Below are 17,332 nucleotides of genomic sequence, written 5' to 3' on the forward strand. Positions count from 1 at the left end.
TTACACCCAAGAAGAGGGAGATCTTCGGTTTAGACAACTTCGTTCTGGCAGCCACCATTTGGGTCGCATTACTCTTAGCTCCTTCAAGGTGGTGTCTTCCAGGTTTTTTATCCCCCTGTGCCTAAAAGATCTCTTTATACCACCCTTTTACAGGCTGTATTCTGGCCCCTTGAGAGAAGGCCCCAGACTCAGGTGGTTGCTTTGGAAGGCACGTTTCTGAATAATAGTTGCAGGTGGTTGTGGTTGACTGCTTTGGGTGGATCAAGTGAACAATTTGAACAGTTCTGTTGGAGCTAATTATATGAAAAAATGCTGAAATGTTTTAAAGTACAACCGTCTTTTACAGCGTGTTGCCCAGCAGACCTTGACTTTTAGACATTTGTGTTCAGTGCTAAATTGTTGAAATTTTATTTCTCATTTGCAGTTATACTTCTTGCGGTCTTTATTAAAACACTTTAAAATGAAATGGAACTTTTTTTTTGGTAGGCCCCTGAATTTCAGAGCAATGTTCTTGGAGTCAAGTGCTTTAAAAACATTTTGGGGGCAGGTGTCTCACTTTGTATGGAAATACTACTGGGAATAAGCAGTGTTCCATGTTCTTCACATCACTCTTTCACAACTTAGCACTGTAAATCAGAATCTTGTTTTCGGGATTCCTGCCCCCGGTTAGATTACAATATTCACTGGCCCTACTTATCAGTTAGTGCCATTTAAGCTATTTCTTGTTCAGAAAACAGGTCCCATGATGGACATGTATTATGTAATGGATGGAAGTAGACATGGCTCTCAAAAATTCATTAACGGAGGAAGAGGAGCTGTCAGAAAGTGGGATTTAAGCAGTGAGTTTCGCAAGGCTTACCCAGTTTATTTGGAAAAATAGCCAGAGAAGTGTTTTCCTTAACCCGAAAGAGAAATATACAGATACGAATTTCAGTAGTTGCAGATCATTGCTTTTTCTAAGTGCCTACTTAATGAGCAGATTCTTGTCTTCCAGCAAATACTTCTACTTTGTAGAGAGGTATGGGAAACAGGACATAATAGGTATTAAGTGAGAAAGTGTGTGGTCCAATTTATAATTATAAATAAATAACTGTATTCAGTTAATTCATTTGATAAAGTGAATAGTTTTGACTTTGGATTAGTTAGAAGGAAAACTTAAAATTGGCATATCTAGTTTTGGCTTTTAAATTACACATAAACTTAATTAACTGGGACAAATGTGAACTAAGATACTGGGTAAAACTTGTGTGTACTCCTAAAATGACATTTGCATGGCTGGTAGTAAGCTGTGATTCTTGTCCTTGTAGGAATGAAATCACATAATTTAGGGAAAGTCTAAGGTAAAAGTAAGCTATTTCGTTTAGCATTTCTTGTGCCTACATTTTATTTTTCAAAAAATGTTGCTTGCTAGTCATTACTTGTGATATCCTTGTTGAGTCTACTGAGGTGTTCTTTTTTTTTTTCCTTTGTCATAGATAAGTATGCCAGTCTGTTAATTCAGCATTAATACTGCAAACTTAAAAGTGAAGGTTCTCAGCTGGGCTCTGTGGCTCATGCTTGTAATCCCAGCACTTTGGGAGGCCGAGGCAGGCAGATCACAAGGTCAGGAGTTCGAGACTAACCTGGCCAAGTGAAACCTCATCTCTACTAAAAATACAAAAATTAGGCAGGCATAGTGGCGCACACCTGTAACCCCAGCTACTTGGGAGGCTGAGGCAGAAGAATCACTTGAACCTTGGAGGTGGAGGTTGCAGTGATCCGAGATTGCGCCACTGCACTCCAGCCTGGCTCACAGAGCGAGACTCTGTCTCAAAAAAAAAAAAAAAGTGAAGGTTCTCATAGCAACAGCTGCTCGGTTTTATACTATGTTTACTTTTAGAAGTAGTATGAGAGTTGTTAAACGTGTATTTTACACATATTCCATCAGAAACATTAATGGAGAAAGATCAAAGAATGAAGTATTTTGGTCAAGAATCATTACAATGATTATCAGTTTTCAGAGACATATAATAAACAGCATACAGATTATGTGGAATATAATTGTTTTTCTTTTTCTTTTGTGTGTGTGTGTGTGTGTGTGTGTGTGTGGAATATAATTGAAATTTGTTGCTCACCAAGTGTTTCAGTGTATTAGAGTGTGGGTTCTGGGGTCAGGGTGCCTGAGTTCAAATCCTGTCTTTGCCATGGTATGATGTAGGGCAAATTGCTTAATGTTGTTTATTTCCTAGCCTTAACCTGTGCCTTAATTTCTTCATCTGCAAAATAGAAATAATAACGGTAGTACCTAACCTCTTAAACTGGTCAAATGAATATGAATTAATTCATGTATTTAGAACACTTTGGGCACATAATTAGCTGGTTCACTATCATCATTTGAAGTTTTACTGTGAATACTATTTTTACTTAATAAGTATGTATTAAATACATATTATGTACCCCATATTCTAGATGCTGGTGTCATAGTAGTGAACAGGTCTCCCAGCACTTTGGGAGGCCGAGGTGGGAGGATGGCCGGGCACTGTAGCGACACCATGTCTCTACAAAAATAAAAAAATTAGGCCGGGTGCGGTGGCTCACGCCTGTAATCCTAGCACTTTGGGAGGCTGAGGCGGGTGGATCATGAGGTCAGGAGTTCGAGACCAGCCTAGTCAACATGGTGAAACCCCATTGCTACTAAAAATACAAAAAATTAGCTGGGAGTGGTGGCACATGCCTATAATCCTGGCTACTCGCAAGGCTGAGGCAGGAAAATCTCTTGAACCCAGGAGGCAGAGGTTGCAGTGAGTGGAGATTGTACCATTGCACTCCAGCCTAGGTGACAAAGGAAGACTCTGTCTTAAAAAAAAAAAAAAATTAGCATGGCAGTATGTGCCTATAGTCTCAGCTACTCAGGAGACCGAAGCAGGAGGATCCCTTGAGTTTGAGGTTGCAGTGAGCTGTCATTCCGTCGTTGCACTCCAGCCTGGGTGACAGAGGGAGGGAGTCTATCTCAAATAAATAATAAATAAATAAAAGTAAGGGCAGTGGTCAGGAGCTTATGTTGTACTGTTCCAGGTGAGGGTATCTGACCAAGGTGAGAAGGGGTTGGATTTTGGATATATTTTGAGGGTAGACCTATAGAATTTGTTGGTGATTGTTCGTGGGATGTGGGCCAGACAGAAGAGTAAAGAGTAAGGTTGGCCTGAGTAACTAGAAGAATAAAGTTGCCGGTAACTTAAATGGAAATGGTAATTGGTGGAGCATGTTTGTGGAGAAACCAGAAGTTCAGGGTGATGTCCAGGAAGAGTGAGAAATGTGACTTGTTTTCAGCTTATTTGTAGTACTTACAATTATGAGATAGGTGAGATCATCAGGGGAGTGAATTTTGGTAGAGAAGAGATCCAAGCATCTGAGCCTTGGGGGCTGATTCATTCCCTTATTCATTCAGAAGTTACTTAGCGAGTATGGTTCTTCTGTGTACCTTTTTAGGCATTGGGGATATAAACCTGACAAAAATCTTCACCTTCATGAAACTTACCTTCTAGATACATGGGGGGAAATGAAGAGGAACCAGTAGAGTGATGAGAAATCATTGAGTTCGGAGGAAAACTAGGGGAGTATGATGTTCTAGAAGTGAAGGAAAGGAAGCTTTCAAGAAGGAGGGAACGATCAACTGTGTCATTGTTTAAAGTTGTGTCAGAATGTTGAGTAAGAGAGAATTCTGCTTAATTATAATGTCTAATAACAGAGAAATGACTAAATATGTTTTAGTGTGAGATAGATGAAACAAATGTAAGAGTGTTTTACTTTTAGTTTTTTACTTCTGGGTTTTTTTTTTTTTTTTGAGAGGGAGTCTCGCTCTGTCGCCCAGGCTGGAGGGCAGTGGTGCAATCTCTGCTCACTGCAAGCCCCGCCTCCTGGGTTCACGCCATTCTCCTGCCTCAGCCTCCGGAGTAGCTGAAACTACAGGTGCCCGCCACCTTGCTTGACTATTTTTTTTTTTGGTTGTATTTTTAGTAGAGACAGGGTTTCACTGTGTTAGCCAGGATGCTCGATCTCCTGACCTCATGATCCACCCGCCTCGGCCTCCCAAAATGCTGGGATTACAGGCGTGAGCCACCGCACCTGGCCTCATTCTCCGGGTTGACTTTTTTTTTTTTTTTTAAATACTTTATGTTCTAGGGTACCTGTGCACAAAGTGCAGGTTTATTACATATGTATCCATGTGCCATGTTGGTGTGCTGCACCCATTAACTTGTCATTTACATTAGGTATATCTCCTAATGCTATCCCTCCCCTCTCCCCCCTTCCCGCTCCAGGTTGATTTTTAAGAAATATTTCAGCCAGGCACAGTGTCGCATGCCTGTAGTTCCAGCTGCTCTGGAGGCTGAGGCAGGAGGATTGCTTGAGTCCAGGAGATCAAGGCTATAGTGTGCTATGATTACATATGTGTGTAGCCACTGCACTCCAGCCTGGGCAACGTAGTGAGACCCCATCTCTAATTAAAAAAATATTCATTCTTTTCAGAATAAAATAGGCAACCTGGGAGTACTAAGGAAAGGTATATGACTTTTTATTGTTAATTTTATGTACACTTATTTTAAGAAATAGGAAATATATGTGCTAAATTAGAAAGTGTAAGAGAATATACAGTTAAAAGTCTCTCCTATCCCATCTAGTTCTTTCTGTAGGCAATCACTGTTTGCAGTTTCTTGTTTTTTCTTTTTAGTGAAATTTTGTGTAATATGACATTCATTACCTAGTTTAAAATTGCGTAAATATAAAAAATATTTTATCTTCCACTTTGATATTGAACACTGGCAATATTTTATACTTTTTGAGAAGGGTCTTTGTCTGTTATTCAGTCTGGAATGCAATGTTGTGGCTATAGCTTACTGCAACCTTGAATTCCTGGGCTCAAACGATCTTCCCACCTCAGCTTCCAGAGTAGCTGGGACTGTAGCCATGTGCCACCATGCCCGGCTAATTAAAAAAAAATTTGTAGAGAGACAAGGCGTCATTATGTTGCCCAGGCACTGTTTTAGAATAGATTATTTAAAAGATAGTTTTAGAAGCCTGTCAAGGGAAATAGTGACTACTAGGATCAAACATGGATTCACTAAGTCACATCAGACAGTAGTTGCCTAGAATTGACTTGGTTACTTGACTGATAAATAAAGGAAATGCAGTAGTTGGAATTTATCTAGACGTCAGCTAGGGTTTTTCATGCCATCTTTGTGGAAAGTGTGAACATATGTGTCCTAGATTTCTTGAGGTCAGGAGCTATCTATTAGATACTTACTAAATACTTGGTGAATGAATGGATGCTAGCATAATAATGTGAATTCACAACCTGTTGAATGGCTATCCCCAGGAAATACAGAAGTGCTTATTGAGGATCATGGGTTTGAGGAACTTGGCGTTAGACAACTCATCCATACATGTATTGAAATGACACAGGATGGTAGCAAAACTGGTGGCATAGAGGAAAATGGCAGCTGTGAACTAGTTGCCAGCATATCCTCACTGAGTATGGGGGTTGTCCAGGTGGTCATTAGCTGGTAGTGAAGACTGTGCTGCTGAATGGCATGGGAATTAGACTAAGCCTTTTACATAAGGATTTGGGAACAGTGGTCTGGAACTGGCACTGGCAGAAAGGAAGGTACCGTCCTCATTTCCCAATATTAGGTGTGGAGTGTAAGAGACTGAGTAGCTTTCTCTTAAAAGGACTGTATGAGAAGAGGTGTTCTGATTGGAAAGCCAGGTTTCAGTTAAGGCAGAGAGGTAGCAAGAACATTTCCCAAGGAAGTTGAGGGTCGAGGACTTTTAGAGGAGTTTCTTTTTTTGAGACGGAGTTTGGCTCTTTTTGCCCAGGCTGGAGTGCAATGGCGTGATCTCGGCTCCCCGCAACCTCCACCTCCCGGATTCAAGCGATTCTCCTGCCTCAGCCTCCCGAGTAACTGGGATTACAGGCATGCACCACCATGCCTGGCTAATTTTGTATTTTTAGTAGAGATGGAGTTTCTCCATGTTGGTTAGGCTGGTCTTGAACTCCTGACCTCAGGTGATCCACCCGCCTCGGCCTCCCAAAATGCTGGGATTACAGGCGTGAGCCACCACGCCTGGCCAGAGTTTCTTGATTAAAGAATGAAGTTCCATGAGAGTGTATTTTTCCACCCTATTGGCTTCATGTTATCATCATTTAAACTTTAAAATGTCTCTTCATCTTGATAAAAGACTCCAGATTCATACTATATTGCTCTAAGTTGCTCTCTGCTTTACAAACTGTTTGAGTTGTCTGCATTTGCTATATATCTCCATTTCTTCACCTGTGACTTCCTTCTCAACCTATTTCTGTCTTGTTTCTATCGCCACCATTTCAGTGAAACTGAAAATAGCTAGTGAAAATACGTATGACAATAGCCAATGTCTATTTTATTGTTTATCCTGTTTTTGTTTAACCTCTTAGCAGCTGTAGTAGTTGTCTATCGGCTAGGTAACAAATTACCCCCCAACTTAAGAAACGTTTATTGTTTTCCAGTTTTTGTAGGTCAGGAATATGGGTGTGGTTGGTACCTATGATGCAGGATCTCTTACAAGGCTGCAGTCATCTCAAAGCTCTACTTGGGGAGGCTGTTTCCAAGCTCACTCGCGAGGCAATTGGCCTCAGGTCCTTGTTGGCTGCTTGCTGGAGAGATCAGTCCCTTGCCATTTGGGTTTCTGCATACGATTACTTAAAATATGATTACTTAAAATATGATATCTTGCTACTTCTGTATCAAAAGCTCTGTCAGGGAAGAGGACAGATATTAGCCAGAATCTTTTTGTAACCTTATCTTGGAAGTGATGTGCTATCACTTGATGTATTCTGTTATCAGCCGGTCACTAGGTCCGGCACACTCAAGGCGGGATTTCACAATGGCGTGAATACTGGGAGGCAAATCATTCATAGCCATTTCAGGACTGCCTACCACAGCAACATATGACAGAGGGGACACCTCTCCTTCCTTTGTAAAGCTCCCTCTTCTCTTGAGGTCTTCAGAGCCCTTTTCTGTTTTTCTTGCTGGTTCTCTGGGCTCTTTCTCTGTCACTTTTTTTTTTTTTTTTTTGAGGCAGAGTCTTGCTCTGTCACCCAGACTGGGGTGCAGTGGCACAATCTTGGCTCACTGCAACCTCTGCCTCCTGGTTGCAAGTGATTCTCTTGCCTTAGCCTCTCGAATAGCTGGGATTACAGGTGTGCATCACCACGCCCAGCTAATTTTTGTATTTTTAGTGAAGATGGGGTTTCACCGTGTTGGCCAGGCTGATCTGGAACTCCTGGCTTCAGGCGATCTGTCCGCCTCGGCCTCCCAAAGTGTTGGGATTACAGGCGTGAGCCACTGTGCCTGGCCTCTCAGTCACCTTTTGAGTCGTTCTATGCTCATTTATCAAATGTTTGAATTTCTTTGGGCTTTCTCATCACTTTCTGTTTCGTTTTTCATCTATATGCTGAGTATTCATTTTTGTGTCTTCAGTTTTTACCTCTCTCCTGAGTCTGAGGACCACTATATCTAATTGCCACTGAATGTTTCCATTTGGATGCCCCTTAAACTGAGCACATCCAGAACAGAATGTATGATTGCTGCACTTCCTCTGGGGTTTCTTAATTTGTTAAATGACACTACTGGGTGCTTAAGTGGAAATGTATGTGGTGTTCTTGATTTCTCCCTCTCTTCCACCTTCCTTTTTACTATTCCTTTTTATTTTTTTAAAGCCATGGCAGTTCAGTGATGGTGTGAATGTTTTTATGAGGTAGTGCGTCCTCTTCTAGGTTGCAGGCATTGAACCTGGTGCTAGGTGATTTTTTTTTTTTTGAGATGGAGTTTCGCTCTTGTTGCCCAGGCTGGAGTACAGTGGTGTGATCTCGGCTCACTGCAACCTTTGCCTCCTGGGTTCAAGCGATTCTCCTGCCTCAGCCTCCCGAGTAGATGGGATTACAGGCATGCGCTACCATGCCCAGCTAAGTTTGTATTTTTAGTAGAGATGGGATTTCTCCATGTTGGTCAGGCTGGTCTCGAACTCCCGACCTCAGGTGATCTGCCCGTCTTGGCCTCCCAGAGTGAGTGCTAGGATTCCAGGTGCGAGCCACCGTGCCCGGTCCACTAGGTGATTTTTAAGGTTCCTTCCAATCTTGAGATACTGCGTGTGTAGCTATTGAAGATTTTTGAGTAGGAGACGCATGATCAGGGCTGTGCTTCAGAAAGGTGGCAACTCTTGAACAGTCATTTTTAGTTGTTCACCAAAGAATGAACCTAAACACCTGTATTCCTTTTAACTTTCTTTATTATGGTGTGCTAAGTGATGAATAGATAATTTTTATGTGACAGCCTTTTTGTATATATTATTTTTATTTTTTTTTTCATTGTTATGCATTTATCTTTGGAAGCCCTTTTGCATGGAAGTAAGGTAATCAGGCCAGGCGCAGTGGCTCATGCCTGTAATCCCAGCACTTTGGCAGACTGAGGTGGGTGGATCACTTGAGGCCAGGAGTTCAAGACCAGCCTGACCAACATGGCGAAAACCCATCTCTACTAAAAAATAAGAAAAACTAGCTGGGTGTGGTGGTGCATGCCTGTAATCCCAGGTACTCTGGAGGCTGAGGCACAAGAATTGCTTGAACCCTGGAGGTGGAGGTTGCGGTGAACCGGGATTGTACCACTGCGCTCCAGCCTGGGTGACAGAGCGAGACCCCTTCTCAAAAAAAAAAAAACTCAATGGGACGAAAATTTGTGTGACCTTAAATTAAGTGTCTGCCATCCTGGCCAACATGGTGAAACCCTGTCTCTACTAAAAATACAAAAATTAGCTGGGCGTGGTGGTGCACGCCTGTAGTCCCAGCTATTTGGGAGGCTGAGGCAGGAGAATCTCTTGAACCTGGGACGTGGAGGTTACAGTGAGCCGAGATCACGCCGTTGCCCTCAGCCTGGTGACAGAGCGAGATTCCATCTCAAAAAAAAAAAAAAAATTAAGTATCTCTGAAATTGTAAAAGTTTCTCAAGAAATAAAAGTCAGACCTTAAACATAATTTTACTGTAGGAATATAACTTATCTTTTGAAGGAATTATTTCTTGAAGCCATTATTTATGTATTTATTTTTAATTAATTAACTTTTTTTTTTTTTTGAGATGGAGTTTTGCCCAGACTGGAGTGCAGTGGCATGATCTCATGTCTCATGGCAACCTTCGCCTCCCAGGTTCAAGCGATTCTCCTGCCTCAGCCTCCCAAGTAACTGGGATTACAGGCATAGGCAACCACACCTGGCTAATTTTTGTTTTTAGTAGAGATGGAGTTTCACCATGTTGGCGAGGCTGGTCTCAAACTCCTGACCTCAGGTGATCTGCTCGCCTCAGCCTTGCAAAGTGCTGGGATTACAGGCGTGAGCCACCGTGCCCAGCCTATTTTTAATTTGTTTTTTAGAGAGAGGGTCTCACTCTGTTGCCCAGGCTGGATGCAGTGGTGAGATCAAAGCTCACTGCATCCTCCAACTCTTGGGCTCAAGTGATCCTCCTGCCTCAGCCTCCTCAGTAGCTAGGATGACTGGTGCTTGCCAACTTGCCTGGATAATTTTAAAAATTGTTTTTTGTAGAGATTGGGTTTTTTTTTTTTTGCCCAGGCTGGTATCGAATTCATAGCTTCAAATGATCCTCCTGTCTTGGCCTCCCAGAAGGCTGGGATTACAGGCATGAACTACTGCTCCTGGCCTTGAAGCCCTTCTTGAATGTAACACATATGTAGAAAAGTATGTAAAACAAAAGGAAAGCTTTACAATGTATGAATCAGACACTTGTGTAACCATGATGTGGGTGCAGCATTAGGACCTCACTGGCATTCCTCAAGCTTTCCTTGAAGCTTCCCAGTCACAGCCCAGTCCTTGTCTCATAAAGGTAATCTCTGTCTTGATTGTAGGGGAATTACCTTCTTGCTTTTGTGTGTGTGTGTAGACCTTTTTAGTTTCGGCATAGTTTTGACTGTTTTGCATCTTCATGTGCATGGAATCATATTGTATGTATTCATGTCTGGCGTCGACTCAACATTTTGTTTGTAAGATTTAGATTTGTTTTCAGCTGTTCATTTTCATTGCTAAATAGTATTCTGTTGTATAAATATACTACAGTTTATTATATTATTGATGGATGTTTAGGTTGTTTCTAGTTTTGGGCTATTATGGATTATGCCACTATGACTATTCTTGTAAAGTCTTTTTTTTTTTTTCCTGAGACAGAGTCTCACTCTGTTGCCCAGGCTGGAGTGCAGTGGTGTGATCTCTGCTTACTGTAACTGCCGTCTCCTGGGTTTAGGCGATTCTCCTGCCTCAGCCTCCTGAGTAGCTGGGATTACAGGCGCCCACCACCACACCCAGCTGTTTTTTGTATTTTTAGTAGGGATAGGGTTTTGCCATGTTGACCAGACTGGTCTCGAACTCCTGGCTTCAAATGATCCACCTGCCTCAGCCTCTCAAAGTGCTGGGATTGCAGATGTGAGCCCCCGTGCCCGGCTTTTTTTTTTTTTTTTGAGACAGTTTCGCTCTGTCACCCAGACCGGAGTGCAGTGTTGTGATCATGGCTCACTGCAGCCTTGACCTTCTGGGCTCAAGTGATCCTCCTACCTCGTCCTCCCAAGTAATTGGGACTACAGGTGCATACCACCATGCCTGGCTATTTTTTTTTTTTTTTTTTTTTTGGTACTTTTTTGTAGAGGTGGAGTTTTATCCTGTTGCTCAGGCTGGTCTTGGAACTCCTGAGCTCAAGTGAGCTGCCTGCCTTGGCCTCCCAAAGTGCTGGGACTACAGGTGTCAGCCACTGCACCTTGCTTTGTGCCAGTCTTTTAGTGCCTATGTGTATGTAATTCTTTTGTGTATTTAGCCAGCAGTGAAAGTCCTGGGTCGTAGGATATGCATATGCACAATTTTAGATAATTGCCAAACTGTATTCCTCCTCTGTGGTTGTACAAAATTACATGACCCAAAGAGTGTTTGAGAGTTCATTTTGTTCCATATCTTTGCCAATACTTAGTATTGTCAATATTAACTTCAACCATTCTGGTGGGTTTATAGTAGTATCTCTTGGTTTTAATCTGCATTTTCACTTATTACTAATGAGGTTGAATAATTTTATGTTGGTTACTTAGGAAACCTTTTGTGAAATGCATATTCAAATGTCTTGCCCAATTTTGTTTATCTTTTTTTTTTTCTTATTATAGGAGTTCCTTATATATTTTGGATATGATCCCTTCTTTGGTTATTTGTGTTGCAAATACTTCCACCTCACTCTGTGGCTTGCCATTTAAGACTTCTTAAGGAGGCCAGGATTGTGGCTCATGCCTGTAATCCCAACACTTTGAGATGCTAAGGACGGTGGATTGCTTGAGTCCAGGAGTTCAAGACCAGCCTGGGCAACATAGTGAAACCCTATCTCTATGAGAAATACAAAAAAAAAAAAAAAAAAAGAAAAATATGTTAGGACCCTGATTACAATTTAATTGGATTTGTAGATTAATTTGGGTAGAATTACTTTTTTGTAATGTGGAATCTTTGACTGATTGAATATGATATCCCTGTTATTTGTGTTGTGTTTCATATCTCTCAGTAATGTTTTATAGTTTTCTGTGCAGTATTACACATCTTTTGTTAAATTTAGTCCTAAGTATCTGATGGTATCATAAATAGAATTCTAAGATCAATGTTATTTTGCTTTTTTGTTGGTATGTTGAAATAAAACTGAATTTTGAGTACTGACTCTGTATTTTGCTGATCAAACTTTATAATAATTTTATCTGTAGATTCTTTTGGCTTTCCAACTTATATAACCATATCATTTGTGAACAATGACTGTTTTCTGTTTTTCTTCGCAATTCTTACACCTTTTTCTTTTCTTCACTGGCTAGGATTTCTGGCATGTTGTTGAATAGAGATAGGAGATGTCATTGGTTTTTCACATCTCGACGGGAAATCGTTCAACTTTTCGTTGTTAGGTATGATGTTGTCAAGCACACTTCCACAAGACAAGGCAAGGCTAAGACCTTGCTGGTCTGATTTGACTGGCAGAGATAGAGCGAGCCTCTTCAGACTCGGACAGTTTCTCTGTTACATCGTGAGCAGAAGGAAGAAGAAGCCAAAGGTGCCTGCTCCCTGTGATCTTTGTCCCACACACCGCAGCAAGAGGGGCTGACGCCTGCAGTGTGGGCTGTGGGTACTCTGTTAATGAGGAGCCTATTCTGGGCTGCTGCTAAGGGGTTTTGTATTCTACAGCTCTGTTCTAAGTTAGGCAGGGCTGAAGGTTCTATGCCTTGTCAGAACCCAGGATGCCATGAGAAACTGTCTCATGACAGGTTCTAAGGAAGGCAGGGAAGAGGGGACCTGGGAGCTGCTCTGTATCGGCCTTCCACCGTCTGCTGTCCTGGGAGGATCACAGGACATTCCTCCCAGACTCAGATAAGCTGCAGGTCACCAGAACACTGTGGTGGAACTGTTTCCCTACAGATGTTTGTTACAGTTGCTTTTGCACATATCCTTTATTAGATTGAGAAAGTTTCCTCCTGTATACCTAGATTTTTATTCATTAGTAAATGTTAAAATCTGTCCAATGTGTTTCACGTCTATTGAGATTGGATGCTTTTCCCCGCTTTCAACCCATTATTATGGCCAATTACATGGATTTAAAAATTCATTTCTACTGGTTAACAAATTTCCTTCCTCTCCTCTTCTCTCTTTCCTCCCTTTCCTTTCTTTCCTTTCTTTCCTTTCTTTCTTTCTTTCCTTCTTTCCTTTCTATGGAGTCTTGCCCTGTCATCCAGGCTAGAGTGCAGTGGCGTGATCTTGGCTCTGGGTTCAAACGATTCTCCTGCCTCAGCCTCCCAAGTAGCTGGGATTGCAGGTGCCTGTCACCATGCCCAGCTGATTTTTGTGTTTTTAGTAGGATGGGGTTTCACCATGTTGACCAGGCTGGTCTTGAACTCCTGGCCTTGTGATCCACCTGCCTTGGCCTCCCAAAGTGCTGGGATTACAGACGTGAGCCACCGTGCTTGGCTGGTTAACAAATTTCTAAGCATTTTTTTCCTTTGAAAGATTTTACTTACTTGAAAAAAAATTACTGTTGATGACTTTCTTCTCTCTGGCTGCCTACCTTTTTCTGTGTGTGTGTGTGTATAAATTTTTATTTTTTTCCTCATTGTTCTTATAGAATTCAGGTTGCTGAACTTTTCAAGGAAGAAAGACCGTATTTAACTTCTGATTCATCTTTAAGAAGTTGTAATTAATGGTCCGAGAGACTCCTAGGGGTTTCTTCTGAAGTGAGAAGCAGCTTTGTTTTACATCTTCAGGTGCCACGCAGGTGACTTTTCTTCCTTCATGGTAGTATTCACTTTACTTTCATTAAAGGCAAGTCATTTTGAGTACTTAAAATTGGTTTCCATCCCTTTTCTAAACTTAAAACGTTTTTAAAGAAATCTTTATTTATGTATTTTCACCTGGAGTCTCACTCTGTCGCCCAGGCTGGAGTGCAGCGGTGCTATCATGGCTTACTACAGCCTCGACCTCCCAGGCTCAAGCGATCCTCTTGCATCAGCCTCCTGAGTAGCTGGGACTACGGAGTGCACCACCACACCCAGCTAATGTTTTGTATTTTTTGTAGAGATGGGATTTTGCCGTGTTGCCCAGGCTGGTCTCAAACTCCTGAGCTTAAGTGATCTACCCACCTTGGCCTCCCAAAGTGTTGGGATTACAAGCATGAGCCACCATACCTGGCCTCTTTTCTGAACTTTTATATGAAATTTAGGCTGTACCTTTGCTTGATGTTATTATCCCTTGCATTTAGATATAAAGTTATTAAACAGAAAAAGTTACCGAGGGTGGATAATGATTGGCGATTTCATGTGATTTTTCTGGTGGTTACTGTAGTCAATTTTATAGCATTGCCAAGTTTCTGGTTCTGTTCTGAATAACGCGATCATTTCTTCTTATGCTTTGGGACTGATAGTTTTTGTAGAGCAGTGGTTCTTACCGGGTTTCCTGTTACTTTTAAAATAAATTAATTGAAAATGGGCATAGGCCGGGCGCGGTGGCTCAAGCCTGTAATCCCAGCACTTTGGGAGGCCGAGACGGGCGGATCACGAGGTCAGGAGATCGAGACCATCCTGGCTAACACGGTGAAACCCCATCTCGACTAAAAAGTACAAAAATCTAGCCGGGCGAGGTGGTAGGCACCTGTAGTCCCAGCTACTCCGGAGGCTGAGGCAGGAGAATGGCGTAAACCGGGGAGGCGGAGCTTGCAGTGAGCTGAGATCCGGCCACTGCACTCCAGCCCGGGCGACAGTGCCAGACTCCGTCTCAAAAAAAAAAAAAAAAAGAAAATGGGCATAAATTATTTGTTAAGTTTGAACTTGACAAATGCAGGTAAAGTATAATGATATTATATTTCTGTACAGCAAGTATATACATATACATACATATTTTAAATCACCAATCAGGATTTCCTTCCAAAGTTCAGAATTAGGTTTTGATTCTAAACAGTTTATATTATAGTAATTGTTGTTATTACTTTTTTTTTTGAGATTCTTAACAATTTATATTAAAATTCTTATTACCTTTTTTTTTTTTTTTTTTTTTTTTTGAAGCAGAGTCTGGCTCTGTCGCCCAGACTGGAGTGCAGTGGTGCAATCTCGGCTCACTGCAACCTCCGCCTCCCGGGTTCAAGCAATTCTCTGCCTCAGCCTTCCGAGTAGCTGGGATTACAGGCTCCCGCCACCATGCCCGGCTTATTTTTGTATTTTTAGTAGAGACGGGGTTTCACCATCTTGGCCAGGCCGGTCTTGAACTCCTGACCTCGTGATTCACCCACCTTGGCCTCCCAAAGTGCTGGGATTACAGGCATGAGCCACCGCGCCTGGCCAGTATTATTACTATTTTTTGGGACAGATTTTTCTCGCTCAGGATGGAGCTCATTGTAGCCTCGAATTCTTAGGCTTAAGCGATCCTTCTACCGCAACCTTCCAAGTAGCTGGGACTGTAGGCACGCACCAGCATGCCTGGCAATTTTTCCGTTTTTTGAGACAGGGTGTTACTCTGTCACTTAGGCGCAATTTCAGCTCACTGTAGTCTTGACCTTCCACTCTTAAGCGATCTACCCACCTCACCTTCTGCATAGCTGGGACTATAGGGTTGTACCACCATGCCCAGCTCATTTTTGTAATTTTTTTTGTTTTGTTTTATTTAAGAGACAGGGTTTTGCCATGTTGCCCAAGTTGGTCTCAAAACCCTGGGCTCAAGTGATCCCCCCGCCTTGGCCTTCCAAAGTGCTGGTATTACAGGCTTGTATCACTGTATCTGGCCTTTTCTTCTTTTAATAGAGACAGAGTCTTGCAGTCCAGGCTGGTCTTGAACTCTTTGGCCTCAGGCGATCTTCTGCCTTGGCCTCCGAAAGCCCTAGGATACAATTCTTCTAAATAGTATAGCAAAAAATATCTGCTTTATATAAATTTTTCATTTTTGTAGTTGTTCAAAAGTACACATGTATTTCCTTTTTTCTTTTTTTGTTCCTCATTCAAAAATTATGGAAAATCTAATATACAGTATATATGTGTGTATATATAATGTATATATGTGTGTGAATACATAGCATATATAATGTATACATAATATATAATGTATGTGTATATAGTATATATAATGTATGTGTGTGTATAGTATATATAATGTATATATGTGTATATATAGTATATATATAGTGTATATGTAGTAACATAGTATAGTCTGTGTATATGTGTGACTCTGTATTGTGTTCCATCTTGGCAGTACAATGTTTGAGGCCCTGTCTCCGCCCTCAGGATGCTGGTGACCAGGGAGGGAGATAGTAGACAGGCAGTTATAGTAGAGTGTGATAAGTGTTAATGATATGTGCAAGAACTAGAAGGTTTAAGGGAGTGGCGAAAGAGGCTGGAAATTGGGTTTGGATCATGAAGGGCTTTGTAAACCCTGTTGAAATCTGACTTTTACCTTGGGGCAATGGCAAGACTGGAGACGACTTTTGAGTAAAGGAAATAACAGTTGTGTATTTGTATTTACAACAAATGGATAAGAGGAGGCTAAGTGAGGAAGCCAACTAGGAGGCTGTGGACTTGTTCCCACTGAAGCCTGAACACTGAAGTGGTGACAGTGGGAACAGAGAAGCATACAGAGTTGAAAGGTTTGACAGGACTCGGTAATTCTCTCTCTCTCTCTCTCACTGGGTAATTTTTTCCTCTGTGTCTCTCTCTGTGTGTGTGTGTGTGTGTGTGTGTGTACACACTTTGTGGGGAAAGGACAGTTGATGGGGAGGAAGAAGACTAAGGTGACTCCCAGACTTTCAGATGGAACCCCTAGGCTAGGAACAGTGCTGTTGGGTACAGTAGCCGCTAGCCACGTATGGCCATTAAGGTATGTCTAAACTAATTTAAATAAAATAAGATTTAAAAATTGGTTCTTCAGTTGCACAAATATAGAATGGCAGACTCTTAAATTGTGCAGATTTAGTCCAGAGTATTATGAAGTTATAAATTCAAGAGTATCCGCAGAGATTCAAGCAGAAAATAATATCTGGCTGTGTTTAACAGCGGTGTGGGACTAGCGGCCTCTGTGTTGGGACAGTGCAGATACAGAACGTTTCTGTTACAGAAAGTTCAGTGGGACAGCAGTGGTCTGCAGTTTTTGGTTTCTACTTTGTTTTCCCCCCAGAGGAAAGTCAGAATAACAGGTGGTTTTCTCTAGTCTCCTAAGAATTTTGGTTCCACAATATTCTGTTGTGGGATATTGTTAGCCAGGGATTCTGCTAGATACCATCCTACTACTGTCAACCACCATCACCCAGTCATCAGAATAGGACGTTTCTGTAATCAGAGAAGGTTCTTTGGGACAGCACTGAGCTAGAGAGATGGTGATGTCATCCACTGAGCTAGTTGTGGTGGGGGACAACAGTAGCTGCTAGAAAGCACTGCTTATTAGAAATAGGAGCCACATATATAATTAAAAAATTTTTAGTAGCCACATTAAAGGGTACAAAGAAACAATTGGATTTTATCCTATTTAACACAGTATGTCCAAAATATGATTTACAGCACATTTAAACATTTAAAAATTATTGATCTATTTACGTAAATTTTAAAAATTTTTTCGAGACAGGGTCTTGCTGTGTTGGCCAGGCTGGTCTCAAACTCCTGGGCTCGAGTGATCCGCTTGCTTCAGCCTCCCAAAGTGCTGGGATCACAGGTGTGAGCTACATTAGTTTTTAATAGTAGATCTTTGAAATGAATTGTATACTTTCATAGTCTATCTTAATTGAAATGC

At 41.7% G+C, this 17,332-nt stretch overlaps 2 protein-coding genes across 13 annotated transcripts in view; one reads left to right on the top strand and one right to left on the bottom strand.

Annotated features, from left to right (window-relative positions):
• Window positions 1-17,332, bottom strand: part of LOC140712712 (uncharacterized) — a 77,262-nt gene that overhangs the window by 46,979 nt on the left and 12,951 nt on the right. The gene's annotated exons all lie outside the window — the stretch shown is intronic.
• The window catches only part of ERC1 (ELKS/RAB6-interacting/CAST family member 1), a 547,409-nt gene that overhangs the window by 1,463 nt on the left and 528,614 nt on the right, over window positions 1-17,332 (top strand). The window contains exons 1-2 of one of the 12 annotated variants that reach the window (XM_073020332.1): window positions 11,880-12,134; window positions 13,197-13,346. The exons of 10 other annotated variants lie outside the window; for them this stretch is intronic. The gene's annotated coding sequence lies outside the window, so the exon portion shown is untranslated. Of the gene's footprint in view, window positions 1-11,879; window positions 12,135-13,196; window positions 13,367-17,332 lie in introns of those variants that run through there. One more of the 12 variants, XM_073020336.1, reaches the window with a different exon arrangement.

This window comes from Chlorocebus sabaeus, chromosome 11 (genome assembly GCF_047675955.1).
Source record: "Chlorocebus sabaeus isolate Y175 chromosome 11, mChlSab1.0.hap1, whole genome shotgun sequence".
In the NCBI taxonomy this organism is placed as follows: Eukaryota; Metazoa; Chordata; class Mammalia; order Primates; family Cercopithecidae; genus Chlorocebus; species Chlorocebus sabaeus.